Source organism: Chiloscyllium punctatum, chromosome 12, assembly GCF_047496795.1.
Source record: "Chiloscyllium punctatum isolate Juve2018m chromosome 12, sChiPun1.3, whole genome shotgun sequence".
NCBI classification, from domain to species: domain Eukaryota; kingdom Metazoa; phylum Chordata; class Chondrichthyes; order Orectolobiformes; family Hemiscylliidae; genus Chiloscyllium; species Chiloscyllium punctatum.
Window position 1 is genome coordinate 100,140,330 of NC_092750.1, and position 17,409 is coordinate 100,157,738.

Here is a 17,409-nt window from a genome sequence, read left to right on the forward strand (position 1 = left end):
TTTCTAAGTGTGGATGGTGACTGATTTGTACTGACCCGACCCTTTTCTAAGTGTGGATGGTGACTGATTTGTACTGACCCGACCCTTTTCTCAGTGTGGATGGTTACTGATTTGTACTGACCCGACCCTTTTCTAAGTGTGGATGGTTACTGATTTGTACTGACCCGACCCTTTTCTAAGTGTGGATGGTGACTGATTTGTACTGACCCGACCCTTGTCTAAGTGTGGATGGTTACTGATTTGTACTGACCCGACCCTTTTCTCAGTGTGGATGGTTACTGATTTGTACTGACGCGACCCTTTTCTAAGTGTGGATGGTTACTGATTTGTACTGACCCGAACCTTTTCTAAGTGTGGATGGTTACTGATTTGTACTGACCCGACCCTTTTCTAAGTGTGGATTGTTACTGATTTGTACTGACCCGACCCTTTTCTAAGTGTGGATGGTTACTGATTTGTACTGACCCGACCCTTTTCTAAGTGTGGATGGTTACTGATTTGTACTGACCCGACCCTTTTCTAAGTGTGGATTGTTACTGATTTGTACTGACCCGACCCTTTTCTAAGTGTGGATGGTGACTGATTTGTACTGACCCGACCCTTTTCTAAGTGTGGATGGTGACTGATTTGTACTGACCCGACCCTTTTCTAAGTGTGGATGGTGACTGATTTGTACTGACCCGACCCTTTTCTAAGTGTGGATGGTGACTGATTTGTACTGACCCGACCCTTTTCTAAGTGTGGATGGTGACTGATTTGTACTGACCCGACCCTTTTCTAAGTGTGGATGGTTACTGATTTGTACTGACCCGACCCTTTTCTAAGTGTGGATGGTGACTGATTTGTACTGACCCGACCCTTTTCTAAGTGTGGATGGTTACTGATTTGTACTGACCCGACCCTTTTCTAAGTGTGGATGGTTACTGATTTGTACTGACCCGACCCTTTTCTAAGTGTGGATGGTTACTGATTTGTACTGACCCGAACCTTTTCTAAGTGTGGATGGTTACTGATTTGTACTGACCCGACCCTTTTCTAAGTGTGGATGGTGACTGATTTGTACTGACCCGACCCTTTTCTAAGTGTGGATGGTGACTGATTTGTACTGACCCGACCCTTTTCTAAGTGTGGATGGTTACTGATTTGTACTGACCCGACCGTTTTCTCAGTGTGGATGGTGACTGATTTGTACTGACCCGACCCTTTTCTCAGTGTGGATGGTTACTGATTTGTACTGACCCGACCCTTTTCTCAGTGTGGATTGTTACTGATTTGTACTGACCCGACCCTTTTCTAAGTGTGGATGGTTACTGATTTGTACTGACCCGAACCTTTTCTAAGTGTGGATGGTTACTGATTTGTACTGACCCGACCCTTTTCTAAGTGTGGATGGTTACTGATTTGTACTGACCCGAACCTTTTCTAAGTGTGGATGGTTACTGATTTGTACTGACCCGACCCTTTTCTAAGTGTGGATGGTGACTGATTTGTACTGACCCGACCCTTTTCTAAGTGTGGATGGTGACTGATTTGTACTGACCCGACCCTTTTCTCAGTGTGGATGGTTACTGATTTGTACTGACCCGACCCTTTTCTAAGTGTGGATGGTTACTGATTTGTACTGACCCGACCCTTTTCTAAGTGTGGATGGTTACTGATTTGTACTGACCCGAACCTTTTCTAAGTGTGGATGGTTACTGATTTGTACTGACCCGACCCTTTTCTAAGTGTGGATGGTTACTGATTTGTACTGACCCGACCCTTTTCTCAGTGTGGATGGTGACTGATTTGTACTGACCCGACCCTTTTCTCAGTGTGGATGGTTACTGATTTGTACTGACCCGACCCTTTTCTAAGTGTGGATGGTGACTGATTTGTACTGACCCGACCCTTTTCTAAGTGTGGATGGTGACTGATTTGTACTGACCCGACCCTTTTCTAAGTGTGGATGGTGACTGATTTGTACTGACCCGACCCTTTTCTCAGTGTGGATGGTGACTGATTTGTACTGACCCGACCCTTTTCTAAGTGTGGATGGTGACTGATTTGTACTGACCCGACCCTTTTCTAAGTGTGGATGGTTACTGATTTGTACTGACCCGACCCTTTTCTAAGTGTGGATGGTTACTGATTTGTACTGACCCGACCCTTTTCTAAGTGTGGATGGTGACTGATTTGTACTGACCCGACCCTTTTCTAAGTGTGGATGGTTACTGATTTGTACTGACCCGACCCTTTTCTCAGTGTGGATGGTTACTGATTTGTACTGACCCGACCCTTTTCTAAGTGTGGATAGTTACTGATTTGTACTGACCCGACCCTTTTCTAAGTGTGGATAGTGACTGATTTGTACTGACCCGACCCTTTTCTAAGTGTGGATAGTTATTGATTTGTACTGACCCGACCCTTTTCTAAGTGTGGATGGTGACTGATTTGTACTGACCCGACCCTTTTCTAAGTGTGGATGGTGACTGATTTGTACTGACCCGACCCTTTTCTAAGTGTGGATGGTGACTGATTTGTACTGACCCGACCCTTTTCTAAGTGTGGATAGTTACTGATTTGTACTGACCCGTCCCTTTTCTAAGTGTGGATGGTTACTGATTTGTACTGACCCGACCCTTTTCTAAGTGTGGATGGTGACTGATTTGTACTGACCCGACCCTTTTCTAAGTGTGGATAGTGACTGATTTGTACTGACCCGACCCTTTTCTAAGTGTGGATGGTGACTGATTTGTACTGACCTGAACCTTTTCTAAGTGAGGATGGTGACTGATTTGTACTGACCTGTCCCTTTTCTAAGTGTGGATGGTTACTGATTTGTACTGACCCGACCCTTTTCTAAGTGTGGATGGTTACTGATTTGTACTGACCCGACCCTTTTCTAAGTGTGGATGGTGACTGATTTGTACTGACCCGACCCTTTTCTAAGTGTGGATGGTTACTGATTTGTACTGACCCGACCCTTTTCTAAGTGTGGATGGTGACTGATTTGTACTGACCCGACCCTTTTCTAAGTGTGGATGGTGACTGATTTGTTCTGACCCGAACCTTTTCTCAGTGTGGATGGTTACTGATTTGTACTGACCCGACCCTTTTCTAAGTGTGGATGGTTACTGATTTGTACTGACCCGACCCTTTTCTCAGTGTGGATGGTTACTGATTTGTACTGACCCGACCCTTTTCTAAGTGTGGATGGTTACTGATTTGTACTGACCCGACCCTTTTCTCAGTGTGGATGGTTACTGATTTGTACTGACCCGACCCTTTTCTAAGTGTGGATGGTTACTGATTTGTACTGACCCGACCCTTTTCTAAGTGTGGATGGTGACTGATTTGTACTGACCCGACCCTTTTCTAAGTGTGGATGGTGACTGATTTGTACTGACCCGACCCTTTTCTAAGTGTGGATGGTTACTGATTTGTACTGACCCGTCCCTTTTCTCAGTGTGGATGGTTACTGATTTGTACTGACCCGACCCTTTTCTAAGTGTGGATGGTGACTGATTTGTACTGACCCGACCCTTTTCTCAGTGTGGATGGTTTCTGATTTGTACTGACACGACCCTTTTCTAAGTGTGGATGGTTACTGATTTGTACTGACCCGACCCTTTTCTCAGTGTGGATGGTTACTGATTTGTACTGACCCGACCCTTTTCTAAGTGTGGATGGTGACTGATTTGTACTGACCCGACCCTTTTCTAAGTGTGGATGGTGACTGATTTGTACTGACCCGACCCTTTTCTAAATGTGGATGGTGACTGATTTGTACTGACCCGACCCTTTTCTAAGTGTGGATGGTGACTGATTTGTACTGACCCGACCCTTTTCTAAGTGTGGATGGTTACTGATTTGTACTGACCCGACCCTTTTCTAAGTGTGGATGGTGACTGATTTGTACTGACCCGACCCTTTTCTAAGTGTGGATGGTGACTGATTTGTACTGACCCGACCCTTTTCTAAGTGTGGATGGTGACTGATTTGTACTGACCCGACCCTTTTCTAAGTGTGGATGGTTACTGATTTGTACTGACCCGACCCTTTTCTAAGTGTGGATGGTGACTGATTTGTACTGACCCGACCCTTTTCTAAGTGTGGATGGTTACTGATTTGTACTGACCCGTCCCATTTCTAAGTGTGGATGGTGACTGATTTGTACTGACCCGACCCTTTTCTAAGTGTGGATGGTTACTGATTTGTACTGACCCGTCCCTTTTCTCAGTGTGGATGGTGACTGATTTGTACTGACCCGACCCTTTTCTAAGTGTGGATGGTTACTGATTTGTACTGACCCGACCCTTTTCTAAGTGGGGATGGTGACTGATTTGTACTGACCCGACCCTTTTCTAAGTGTGGATGGTTACTGATTTGTACTGACCCGACCCTTTTCTAAGTGTGGATGGTTACTGATTTGTACTGACCCGACCCTTTTCTAAGTGTGGATGGTTACTGATTTGTACTGACCCGACCCTTTTCTAAGTGTGGATGGTTACTGATTTGTACTGACCCGACCCTTTTCTAAGTGTGGATGGTGACTGATTTGTACTGACCCGACCCTTTTCTCAGTGTGGATGGTGACTGATTTGTACTGACCCGACCCTTTTCTAAGTGTGGATGGTGACTGATTTGTACTGACCCGACCCTTTTCTAAGTGTGGATGGTTACTGATTTGTACTGACCTGACCCTTTTCTCAGTGTGGATGGTTACTGATTTGTACTGGCCCGTCCCTTTTCTAAGTGTGGATTGTTACTGATTTGTACTGACCCGACCCTTTTCTAAGTGTGGATGGTGACTGATTTGTACTGACCCGACCCTTTTCTAAGTGTGGATGGTGACTGATTTGTACTGACCTGAACATTTTCTAAGTGTGGATGGTTACTGATTTGTACTGACCCGACCCTTTTCTAAGTGTGGATTGTTACTGATTTGTACTGACCTGAACCTTTTCTCAGTGTGGATGGTTACTGATTTGTACTGACCTGAACCTTTTCTAAGTGTGGATGGTTACTGATTTGTACTGACCCGACCCTTTTCTAAGTGTGGATGGTTACTGATTTGTACTGACCCGACCCTTTTCTAAGTGTGGATTGTCACTGATTTGTACTGACCCGACCCTTTTCTAAGTGTGGATTGTTACTGATTTGTACTGACCCGACCCTTTTCTCAGTGTGGATGGTTACTGATTTGTACTGACCTGAACCTTTTCTAAGTGTGGATGGTTACTGATTTGTACTGACCCGACCCTTTTCTAAGTGTGGATGGTGACTGATTTGTACTGACCCGACCCTTTTCTAAGTGTGGATTGTTACTGATTTGTACTGACCCGACCCTTTTCTAAGTGTGGATGGTTACTGATTTGTACTGACCCGACCCTTTTCTAAGTGTGGATAGTGACTGATTTGTACTGACCCGTCCCTTATCTAAGTGTGGATGGTTACTGATTTGTACTGACCCGACCCTTTTCTAAGTGTGGATAGTGACTGATTTGTACTGACCCGTCCCTTTTCTAAGTGTGGATGGTGACTGATTTGTACTGACCCGACCCTTTTCTAAGTGTGGATGGTGACTGATTTGTACTGACCCGTCCCTTTTCTAAGTGTGGATGGTTACTGATTTGTACTGACCCGACCCTTTTCTAAGTGTGGATAGTGACTGATTTGTACTGACCCGTCCCTTTTCTAAGTGTGGATAGTGACTGATTTGTACTGACCCGTCCCTTATCTAAGTGTGGATGGTTACTGATTTGTACTGACCCGACCCTTTTCTAAGTGTGGATTGTTACTGATTTGTACTGACCTGAACCTTTTCTCAGTGTGGATGGTTACTGATTTGTACTGACCTGAACCTTTTCTAAGTGTGGATGGTTACTGATTTGTACTGACCCGACCCTTTTCTAAGTGTGGATGGTTACTGATTTGTACTGACCCGACCCTTTTCTAAGTGTGGATTGTCACTGATTTGTACTGACCCGACCCTTTTCTAAGTGTGGATTGTTACTGATTTGTACTGACCCGACCCTTTTCTCAGTGTGGATGGTTACTGATTTGTACTGACCTGAACCTTTTCTAAGTGTGGATGGTTACTGATTTGTACTGACCCGACCCTTTTCTAAGTGTGGATGGTGACTGATTTGTACTGACCCGACCCTTTTCTAAGTGTGGATTGTTACTGATTTGTACTGACCCGACCCTTTTCTAAGTGTGGATGGTTACTGATTTGTACTGACCCGACCCTTTTCTAAGTGTGGATAGTGACTGATTTGTACTGACCCGTCCCTTATCTAAGTGTGGATGGTTACTGATTTGTACTGACCCGACCCTTTTCTAAGTGTGGATAGTGACTGATTTGTACTGACCCGTCCCTTTTCTAAGTGTGGATGGTGACTGATTTGTACTGACCCGACCCTTTTCTAAGTGTGGATGGTTACTGATTTGTACTGACCCGTCCCATTTCTATGTGTGGATGGTGACTGATTTGTACTGACCCGACCCTTTTCTAAGTGTGGATGGTTACTGATTTGTACTGACCCGACCCTTTTCTCAGTGTGGATGGTTACTGATTTGTACTGACCCGACCCTTTTCTAAGTGTGGATGGTGACTGATTTGTACTGACCTGACCCTTTTCTAAGTGTGGATGGTGACTGATTTGTACTGACCCGACCCTTTTCTAAGTGTGGATGGTTACTGATTTGTACTGACCCGACCCTTTTCTAAGTGTGGATGGTGACTGATTTGTACTGACCCGACCCTTTTCTAAGTGTGGATGGTTACTGATTTGTACTGACCCGACCCTTTTCTAAGTGGGGATGGTGACTGATTTGTACTGACCCGACCCTTTTCTAAGTGTGGATGGTGACTGATTTGTACTGACCCGACCCTTTTCTAAGTGTGGATGGTTACTGATTTGTACTGACCCGACCCTTTTCTAAGTGTGGATGGTTACTGATTTGTACTGACCCGACCCTTTTCTAAGTGTGGATGGTTACTGATTTGTACTGACCCGACCCTTTTCTAAGTGTGGATGGTTACTGATTTGTACTGACCCGACCCTTTTCTAAGTGTGGATGGTGACTGATTTGTACTGACCCGACCCTTTTCTAAGTGTGGATGGTTACTGATTTGTACTGACCCGACCCTTTTCTAAGTGTGGATGGTTACTGATTTGTACTGACCCGACCCTTTTCTAAGTGTGGATGGTGACTGATTTGTACTGACCCGACCCTTTTCTCAGTGTGGATGGTGACTGATTTGTACTGACCCGACCCTTTTCTAAGTGTGGATGGTGACTGATTTGTACTGACCCGACCCTTTTCTAAGTGTGGATGGTTACTGATTTGTACTGACCTGACCCTTTTCTCAGTGTGGATGGTTACTGATTTGTACTGACCCGACCCTTTTCTAAGTGTGGATGGTGACTGATTTGTACTGGCCCGTCCCTTTTCTAAGTGTGGATTGTTACTGATTTGTACTGACCCGACCCTTTTCTAAGTGTGGATGGTTACTGATTTGTACTGACCTGAACATTTTCTAAGTGTGGATGGTTACTGATTTGTACTGACCCGACCCTTTTCTAAGTGTGGATTGTTACTGATTTGTACTGACCTGAACCTTTTCTCAGTGTGGATGGTTACTGATTTGTACTGACCTGAACCTTTTCTAAGTGTGGATGGTTACTGATTTGTACTGACCCGACCCTTTTCTAAGTGTGGATGGTTACTGATTTGTACTGACCCGACCCTTTTCTAAGTGTGGATTGTCACTGATTTGTACTGACCCGACCCTTTTCTAAGTGTGGATTGTTACTGATTTGTACTGACCCGACCCTTTTCTCAGTGTGGATGGTTACTGATTTGTACTGACCTGAACCTTTTCTAAGTGTGGATGGTTACTGATTTGTACTGACCCGACCCTTTTCTAAGTGTGGATGGTGACTGATTTGTACTGACCCGACCCTTTTCTAAGTGTGGATTGTTACTGATTTGTACTGACCCGACCCTTTTCTAAGTGTGGATGGTGACTGATTTGTACTGACCCGACCCTTTTCTAAGTGTGGATGGTTACTGATTTGTACTGACCCGACCCTTTTCTAAGTGTGGATAGTGACTGATTTGTACTGACCCGTCCCTTATCTAAGTGTGGATAGTGACTGATTTGTACTGACCCGTCCCTTTTCTAAGTGTGGATGGTGACTGATTTGTACTGACCCGACCCTTTTCTAAGTGTGGATAGTGACTGATTTGTACTGACCCGTCCCTTTTCTAAGTGTGGATGGTGACTGATTTGTACTGACCCGACCCTTTTCTAAGTGTGGATAGTGACTGATTTGTACTGACCCGTCCCTTATCTAAGTGTGGATGGTTACTGATTTGTACTGACCCGACCCTTTTCTAAGTGTGGATAGTGACTGATTTGTACTGACCCGACCCTTTTCTAAGTGTGGATAGTGACTGATTTGTACTGACCCGTCCCTTATCTAAGTGTGGATGGTTACTGATTTGTACTGACCCGACCCTTTTCTAAGTGTGGATAGTGACTGATTTGTACTGACCCGTCCCTTTTCTAAGTGTGGATGGTTACTGATTTGTACTGACCCGACCCTTTTCTAAGTGTGGATAGTGACTGATTTGTACTGACCCGACCCTTTTCTAAGTGTGGATGGTGACTGATTTGTACTGACCCGACCCTTTTCTAAGTGTGGATGGTTACTGATTTGTACTGACCCGACCCTTTTCTAAGTGTGGATGGTGACTGATTTGTACTGACCCGACCCTTTTCTAAGTGTGGATGGTGACTGATTTGTACTGACCCGTCCCTTTTCCACGTGTGGATGGTTACTGATTTGTACTGACCCGACCCTTTTCTAAGTGTGGATGGTGACTGATTTGTACTGACCCGACCCTTTTCTCAGTGTGGATGGTGACTGATTTGTACTGTCCCGACCCTTTTCTAAGTGTGGATGGTTACTGATTTGTACTGACCCGACCCTTTTCTAAGTGTGGATGGTTACTGATTTGTACTGACCCGTCCCTTTTCTAAGTGTGGATGGTTACTGATTTGTACTGACCCGACCCTTTTCTAAGTGTGGATGGTGACTGATTTGTACTGACCCGTCCCTTTTCTAAGTGTGGATGGTTACTGATTTGTACTGACCCGACCCTTTTCTAAGTGTGGATGGTTACTGATTTGTACTGACCCGACCCTTTTCTAAGTGTGGATGGTTACTGATTTGTACTGACCCGACCCTTTTCTAAGTGTGGATGGTGACTGATTTGTACTGACCCGAACCTTTTCTAAGTGTGGATTGTTACTGATTTGTACTGACCCGAACCTTTTCTAAGTGTGGATGGTGACTGATTTGTACTGACCCGACCCTTTTCTAAGTGTGGATGGTTACTGATTTGTACTGACCCGAACCTTTTCTAAGTGTGGATGGTGACTGATTTGTACTGACCCGACCCTTTTCTAAGTGTGGATGGTGACTGATTTGTACTGACCCGACCCTTTTCTAAGTGTGGATGGTTACTGATTTGTACTGACCTGACCCTTTTCTAAGTGTGGATGGTGACTGATTTGTACTGACCCGACCCTTTTCTAAGTGTGGATGGTGACTGATTTGTACTGACCCGACCCTTTTCTCAGTGTGGATGGTTACTGATTTGTACTGACCCGACCCTTTTCTAAGTGTGGATGGTGACTGATTTGTACTGACCCGACCCTTTTCTCAGTGTGGATGGTTACTGATTTGTACTGACCCGAACCTTTTCTAAGTGTGGATGGTTACTGATTTGTACTGACCCGACCCTTTTCTAAGTGTGGATTGTTACTGATTTGTACTGACCCGACCCTTTTCTAAGTGTGGATGGTTACTGATTTGTACTGACCCGAGCCTTTTCTAAGTGTGGATGGTTACTGATTTGTACTGACCCGACCCTTTTCTAAGTGTTGATTGTTACTGATTTGTACTGACCCGACCCTTTTCTCAGTGTGGATGGTGACTGATTTGTACTGACCCGACCCTTTTCTAAGTGTGGATGGTTACTGATTTGTACTGACCCGACCCTTTTCTAAGTGTGGATGGTGACTGATTTGTACTGACCCGACCCTTTTCTAAGTGTGGATGGTTACTGATTTGTACTGACCTGACCCTTTTCTCAGTGTGGATTGTTACTGATTTGTACTGACCCGACCCTTTTCTAAGTGTGGATGGTTACTGATTTGTACTGACACGAACCTTTTCTCAGTGTGGATGGTTACTGATTTGTACTGACCCGACCCTTTTCTAAGTGTGGATGGTTACTGATTTGTACTGACCCGACCCTTTTCTAAGTGTGGATGGTTACTGATTTGTACTGACCCGAACCTTTTCTAAGTGTGGATGGTTACTGATTTGTACTGACCCGACCCTTTTCTAAGTGTGGATGGTGACTGATTTGTACTGACCCGACCCTTTTCTAAGTGTGGATGGTTACTGATTTGTACTGACCCGACCCTTTTCTCAGTGTGGATGGTGACTGATTTGTACTGACCCGACCCTTTTCTCAGTGTGGATGGTTACTGATTTGTACTGACCCGACCCTTTTCTAAGTGTGGATGGTGACTGATTTGTACTGACCCGACCCTTTTCTCAGTGTGGATGGTGACTGATTTGTACTGACCCGATCCTTTTCTAAGTGTGGATAGTTACTGATTTGTACTGACCCGACCCTTTTCTAAGTGTGGATAGTGACTGATTTGTACTGACCCGACCCTTTTCTAAGTGTGGATGGTGACTGATTTGTACTGACCCGACCCTTTTCTAAGTGTGGATGGTGACTGATTTGTACTGACCCGACCCTTTTCTAAGTGTGGATGGTTTCTGATTTGTACTGACCCGACCCTTTTCTAAGTGTGGATGGTGACTGATTTGTACTGACCCGACCCTTTTCTAAGTGTGGATGGTGACTGATTTGTACTGACCCGACCCTTTTCTAAGTGTGGATGGTGACTGATTTGTACTGACCCGACCCTTTTTTAAGTGTGGATGGTGACTGATTTGTACTGACCCGACCCTTTTCTAAGTGTGGATGGTGACTGATTTGTACTGACCCGACCCTTTTCTAAGTGTGGATAGTTACTGATTTGTACTGACCCGACCCTTTTCTAAGTGTGGATAGTGACTGATTTGTACTGACCCGACCCTTTTCTAAGTGTGGATGGTTACTGATTTGTACTGACACGAACCTTTTCTCAGTGTGGATGGTTACTGATTTGTACTGACCCGACCCTTTTCTAAGTGTGGATGGTTACTGATTTGTACTGACCCGACCCTTTTCTAAGTGTGGATGGTTACTGATTTGTACTGACCCGAACCTTTTCTAAGTGTGGATGGTTACTGATTTGTACTGACCCGACCCTTTTCTAAGTGTGGATGGTGACTGATTTGTACTGACCCGACCCTTTTCTAAGTGTGGATGGTTACTGATTTGTACTGACCCGACCCTTTTCTCAGTGTGGATGGTGACTGATTTGTACTGACCCGACCCTTTTCTCAGTGTGGATGGTTACTGATTTGTACTGACCCGACCCTTTTCTAAGTGTGGATGGTGACAGATTTGTACTGACCCGACCCTTTTCTAAGTGTGGATGGTGACTGATTTGTACTGACCCGACCCTTTTCTAAGTGTGGATGGTGACTGATTTGTACTGACCCGACCCTTTTCTCAGTGTGGATGGTTACTGATTTGTACTGACCCGACCCTTTTCTAAGTGTGGATTGTTACTGGTTGTACTGACCCGACCCTTTTCTAAGTGTGGATGGTTACTGATTTGTACTGACCCGACCCTTTTCTAAGTGTGGATGGTTACTGATTTGTACTGACCCGACCCTTTTCTAAGTGTGGATGGTGACTGATTTGTACTGACCCGACCCTTTTCTAAGTGTGGATGGTTACTGATTTGTACTGACCCGACCCTTTTCTCAGTGTGGATGGTTACTGATTTGTACTGACCCGACCCTTTTCTAAGTGTGGATAGTTACTGATTTGTACTGACCCGACCCTTTTCTAAGTGTGGATGGTTACTGATTTGTACTGACCCGACCCTTTTCTAAGTGTGGATGGTGACTGATTTGTACTGACCCGACCCTTTTCTAAGTGTGGATGGTTACTGATTTGTACTGACCCGACCCTTTTCTAAGTGTGGATAGTGACTGATTTGTACTGACCCGACCCTTTTCTAAGTGTGGATAGTTATTGATTTGTACTGACCCGACCCTTTTCTAAGTGTGGATGGTTTCTGATTTGTACTGACCCGACCCTTTTCTAAGTGTGGATGGTGACTGATTTGTACTGACCCGACCCTTTTCTAAGTGTGGATGGTGACTGATTTGTACTGACCCGACCCTTTTCTAAGTGTGGATGGTGACTGATTTGTACTGACCCGACCCTTTTCTAAGTGTGGATGGTGACTGATTTGTACTGACCCGACCCTTTTCTAAGTGTGGATGGTTACTGATTTGTACTGACCCGACCCTTTTCTAAGTGTGGATAGTTACTGATTTGTACTGACCCGACCCTTTTCTAAGTGTGGATAGTGACTGATTTGTACTGACCCGACCCTTTTCTAAGTGTGGATGGTGACTGATTTGTACTGACATGAACCTTTTCTAAGTGAGGATGGTGACTGATTTGTACTGACCTGTCCCTTTTCTAAGTGTGGATGGTTACTGATTTGTACTGACCCGACCCTTTTCTAAGTGTGGATGGTTACTGATTTGTACTGACCCGACCCTTTTCTAAGTGTGGATGGTGACTGATTTGTACTGACCCGACCCTTTTCTAAGTGTGGATGGTTACTGATTTGTACTGACCCGACCCTTTTCTAAGTGTGGATGGTGACTGATTAGTACTGACCCGACCCTTTTCTAAGTGTGGATGGTTACTGATTTGTACTGACCCGACCCTTTTCTAAGTGTGGATGGTTACTGATTTGTACTGACCCGACCCTTTTCTAAGTGTGGATGGTTACTGATTTGTACTGACCCGACCCTTTTCGAAGTGTGGATGGTTACTGATTTGTACTGACCCGACCCTTTTCTCAGTGTGGATGGTTACTGATTTGTACTGACCCGACCCTTTTCTAAGTGTGGATGGTGACTGATTTGTACTGACCTGACCCTTTTCTAAGTGTGGATGGTGACTGATTTGTACTGACCCGACCCTTTTCTAAGTGTGGATGGTGACTGATTTGTACTGACCCGACCCTTTTCTAAGTGTGGATGGTGACTGATTTGTACTGACCCGACCCTTTTCTAAGTGTGGATGGTGACTGATTTGTACTGACCCGACCCTTTTCTAAGTGTGGATGGTGACTGATTTGTACTGACCCGACCCTTTTCTAAGTGTGGATGGTGACTGATTTGTACTGACCCTACCCTTTTCTAAGTGTGGATGGTGACTGATTTGTACTGACCCGACCCTTTTCTAAGTGTGGATGGTGACTGATTTGTACTGACCCGACCCTTTTCTAAGTGTGGATGATTACTGATTTGTACTGACCCGTCCCTTTTCTCAGTGTGGATGGTTACTGATTTGTACTGACCCGACCCTTTTCTAAGTGTGGATGGTGACTGATTTGTACTGACCCGACCCTTTTCTCAGTGTGGATGGTTACTGATTTGTACTGACCCGACCCTTTTCTCAGTGTGGATGGTTACTGATTTGTACTGACCCGACCCTTTTCTCAGTGTGGATGGTTACTGATTTGTACTGACCCGACCCTTTTCTAAGTGTGGATGGTGACTGATTTGTACTGACCCGACCCTTTTCTAAGTGTAGATGGTGACTGATTTGTACTGACCCGACCCTTTTCTAAGTGTGGATGGTGACTGATTTGTACTGACCCGACCCTTTTCTAAGTGTGGATGGTGACTGATTTGTACTGACCCGACCCTTTTCTAAGTGTGAATGGTGACTGATTTGTACTGACCCGACCCTTTTCTAAGTGTGGATGGTGACTGATTTGTACTGACCCGACCCTTTTCTAAGTGTGGATGGTTACTGATTTGTACTGACCCGACCCTTTTCTCAGTGTGGATGGTGACTGATTTGTACTGACCCGACCCTTTTCTAAGTGTGGATGGTTACTGATTTGTACTGACCCGACCCTTTTCTCAGTGTGGATGGTGACTGATTTGTACTGACCCGACCCTTTTCTAAGTGTGGATGGTTACTGATTTGTACTGACCCGATCCTTTTCTAAGTGTGGATGGTGACTGATTTGTACTGACCCGACCCTTTTCTCAGTGTGGATGGTTACTGATTTGTACTGACCCGTCCCTTTTCTAAGTGTGTATGGTGACTGATTTGTACTGACCCGACCCTTTTCTAAGTGTGGATGGTTACTGATTTGTACTGACCCGACCCTTTTCTCAGTGTGGATGGTGACTGATTTGTACTGACCCGACCCTTTTCTAAGTGTGGATGGTTACTGATTTATACTGACCCGACCCTTTTCTAAGTGTGGATGGTGACTGATTTGTACTGACCCGACCCTTTTCTAAGTGTGGATGGTTACTGATTTGTACTGACCCGACCCTTTTCTAAGTGTGGATGGTGACTGATTTGTACTGACACGACCCTTTTCTAAGTGTGGATGGTGACTGATTTGTACTGACCCGACCCTTTTCTAAGTGTGGATGGTGACTGATTTGTACTGACCCGACCCTTTTCTAAGTGTGGATTGTTACTGATTTGTACTGACCCGACCCTTTTCTAAGTGTGGATGGTTACTGATTTGTACTGACCCGACCCTTTTCTAAGTGTGGATGGTGACTGATTTGTACTGACCCGACCCTTTTCTCAGTGTGGATGGTTACTGATTTGTACTGACCCGACCCTTTTCTAAGTGTGGATGGTTACTGATTTGTACTGACCCGACCCTTTTCTAATTGTGGATGGTTACTGATTTGTACTGACCCGACCCTTTTCTAAGTGTGGATGGTTACTGATTTGTACTGACCCGAACCTTTTCTAAGTGTGGATGGTGACTGATTTGTACTGACCCGACCCTTTTCTAAGTGTGGATGGTTACTGATTTGTACTGACCCGACCCTTTTCTAAGTGTGGATTGTGACTGATTTGTACTGACCCGACCCTTTCCTCAGTGTGGATGGTTACTGATTTGTACTGACCCGACCCTTTTCTAAGTGTGGATGGTTACTGATTTGTACTGACCCGACCCTTTTCTAAGTGTGGATTGTTACTGATTTGTACTGACCCGACCCTTTTCTAAGTGTGGATGGTTACTGATTTGTACTGACGCGTCCCTTTTCTAAGTGTGGATGGTTACTGATTTGTACTGACCCGACCCTTTTCTAAGTGTGGATGGTGACTGATTTGTACTGACCCGACCCTTTTCTAAGTGTGGATGGTGACTGATTTGTACTGACCCGACCCTTTTCTAAGTGTGGATGGTGACTGATTTGTACTGACCCGACCCTTTTCTCAGTGTGGATGGTGACTGATTTGTACTGACCTGACCCTTTTCTAAGTGTGGATGGTGACTGATTTGTACTGACCCGACCCTTTTCTAAGTGTGGATGGTGACTGATTTGTACTGACCCGACCCTTTTCTCAGTGTGGATGGTGACTGATTTGTACTGACCCGACCCTTTTCTAAGTGTGGATGGTGACTGATTTGTACTGACCCGACCCTTTTCTAAGTGTGGATGGTTACTGATTTGTACTGACCTGACCCTTTTCTAAGTGTCGATGGTTACTGATTTGTACTGACCCGACCCTTTTCTAAGTGTGGATAGTTACTGATTTGTACTGACCCGACCCTTTTCTAAGTGTCGATGGTTACTGATTTGTACTGACCCGACCCTTTTCTAAGTGTGGATGGTGACTGATTTGTACTGACCCGACCCTTTTCTAAGTGTGGATGGTTACTGATTTGTACTGACCTGACCCTTTTCTAAGTGTCGATGGTTACTGATTTGTACTGACCCGACCCTTTTCTAAGTGTGGATAGTTACTGATTTGTACTGACCCGACCCTTTTCTAAGTGTCGATGGTGTCTGATTTGTACTGACCCGACCCTTTTCTCAGTGTGGATGGTGACTGATTTGTACTGACCTGACCCTTTTCTCAGTGTGGATGGTGACTGATTTGTACTGACCCGACCCTTTTCTAAGTGTGGATGGTGACTGATTTGTACTGACCCGACCCTTTTCTCAGTGTGGATGGTGACTGATTTGTACTGACCCGACCCTTTTCTAAGTGTGGATGGTTACTGATTTGTACTGACCTGACCCTTTTCTAAGTGTCGATGGTTACTGATTTGTACTGACCCGACCCTTTTCTAAGTGTGGATAGTTACTGATTTGTACTGACCCGACCCTTTTCTAAGTGTCGATGGTGTCTGATTTGTACTGACCCGACCCTTTTCTAAGTGTGGATAGTTACTGATTTGTACTGACCCGAACCTTTTCTAAGTGTGGATGGTTACTGATTTGTACTGACCCGACCCTTTTCTAAGTGTGGATGGTTACTGATTTGTACTGACCCGACCCTTTTCTAAGTGTGGATTGTTACTGATTTGTACTGACCCGACCCTTTTCTAAGTGTGGATGGTGACTGATTTGTACTGACCCGACCCTTTTCTAAGTGTGGATGGTTACTGATTTGTACTGACCCGATCCTTTTCTAAGTGTGGATGGTTACTGATTTGTACTGACCTGACCCTTTTCTAAGTGTGGATGGTTACTGATTTGTACTGACCCGACCCTTTTCTAAGTGTGGATGGTTACTGATTTGTACTGACCCGACCCTTTTCTAAGTGTGGATGGTGACTGATTTGTACTGACCCGACCCTTTTCTAAGTGTGGATGGTTACTGATTTGTACTGACCCGACCCTTTTCTAAGTGTGGATGGTTACTGATTTGTACTGACCCGACCCTTTTCTAAGTGTGGATGGTGACTGATTTGTACTGACCCGACCCTTTTCTAAGTGTGGATGGTGACTGATTTGTACTGACCCGACCCTTTTCTAAGTGTGGATTGTTACTGATTTGTACTGACCCGACCCTTTTCTAAGTGTGGATGATGACTGATTTGTACTGACCCGACCCTTTTCTAAGTGTGGATGGTGACTGATTTGTACAGACCCGACCCTTTTCTAAGTGTGGATGGTGACTGATTTGTACTGACCCGACCCTTTTCTAAGTGTGGATTGTTACTGATTTGTACTGACCCGACCCTTTTCTAAGTGTGGATGATGACTGATTTGTACTGACCCGACCCTTTTCTAAGTGTGGATGGTGACTGATTTGTACAGACCCGACCCTTTTCTAAGTGTGGATGGTGACTGATTTGTACTGACCCGACCCTTTTCTCAGTGTGGATGGTGACTGATTTGTACTGACCCG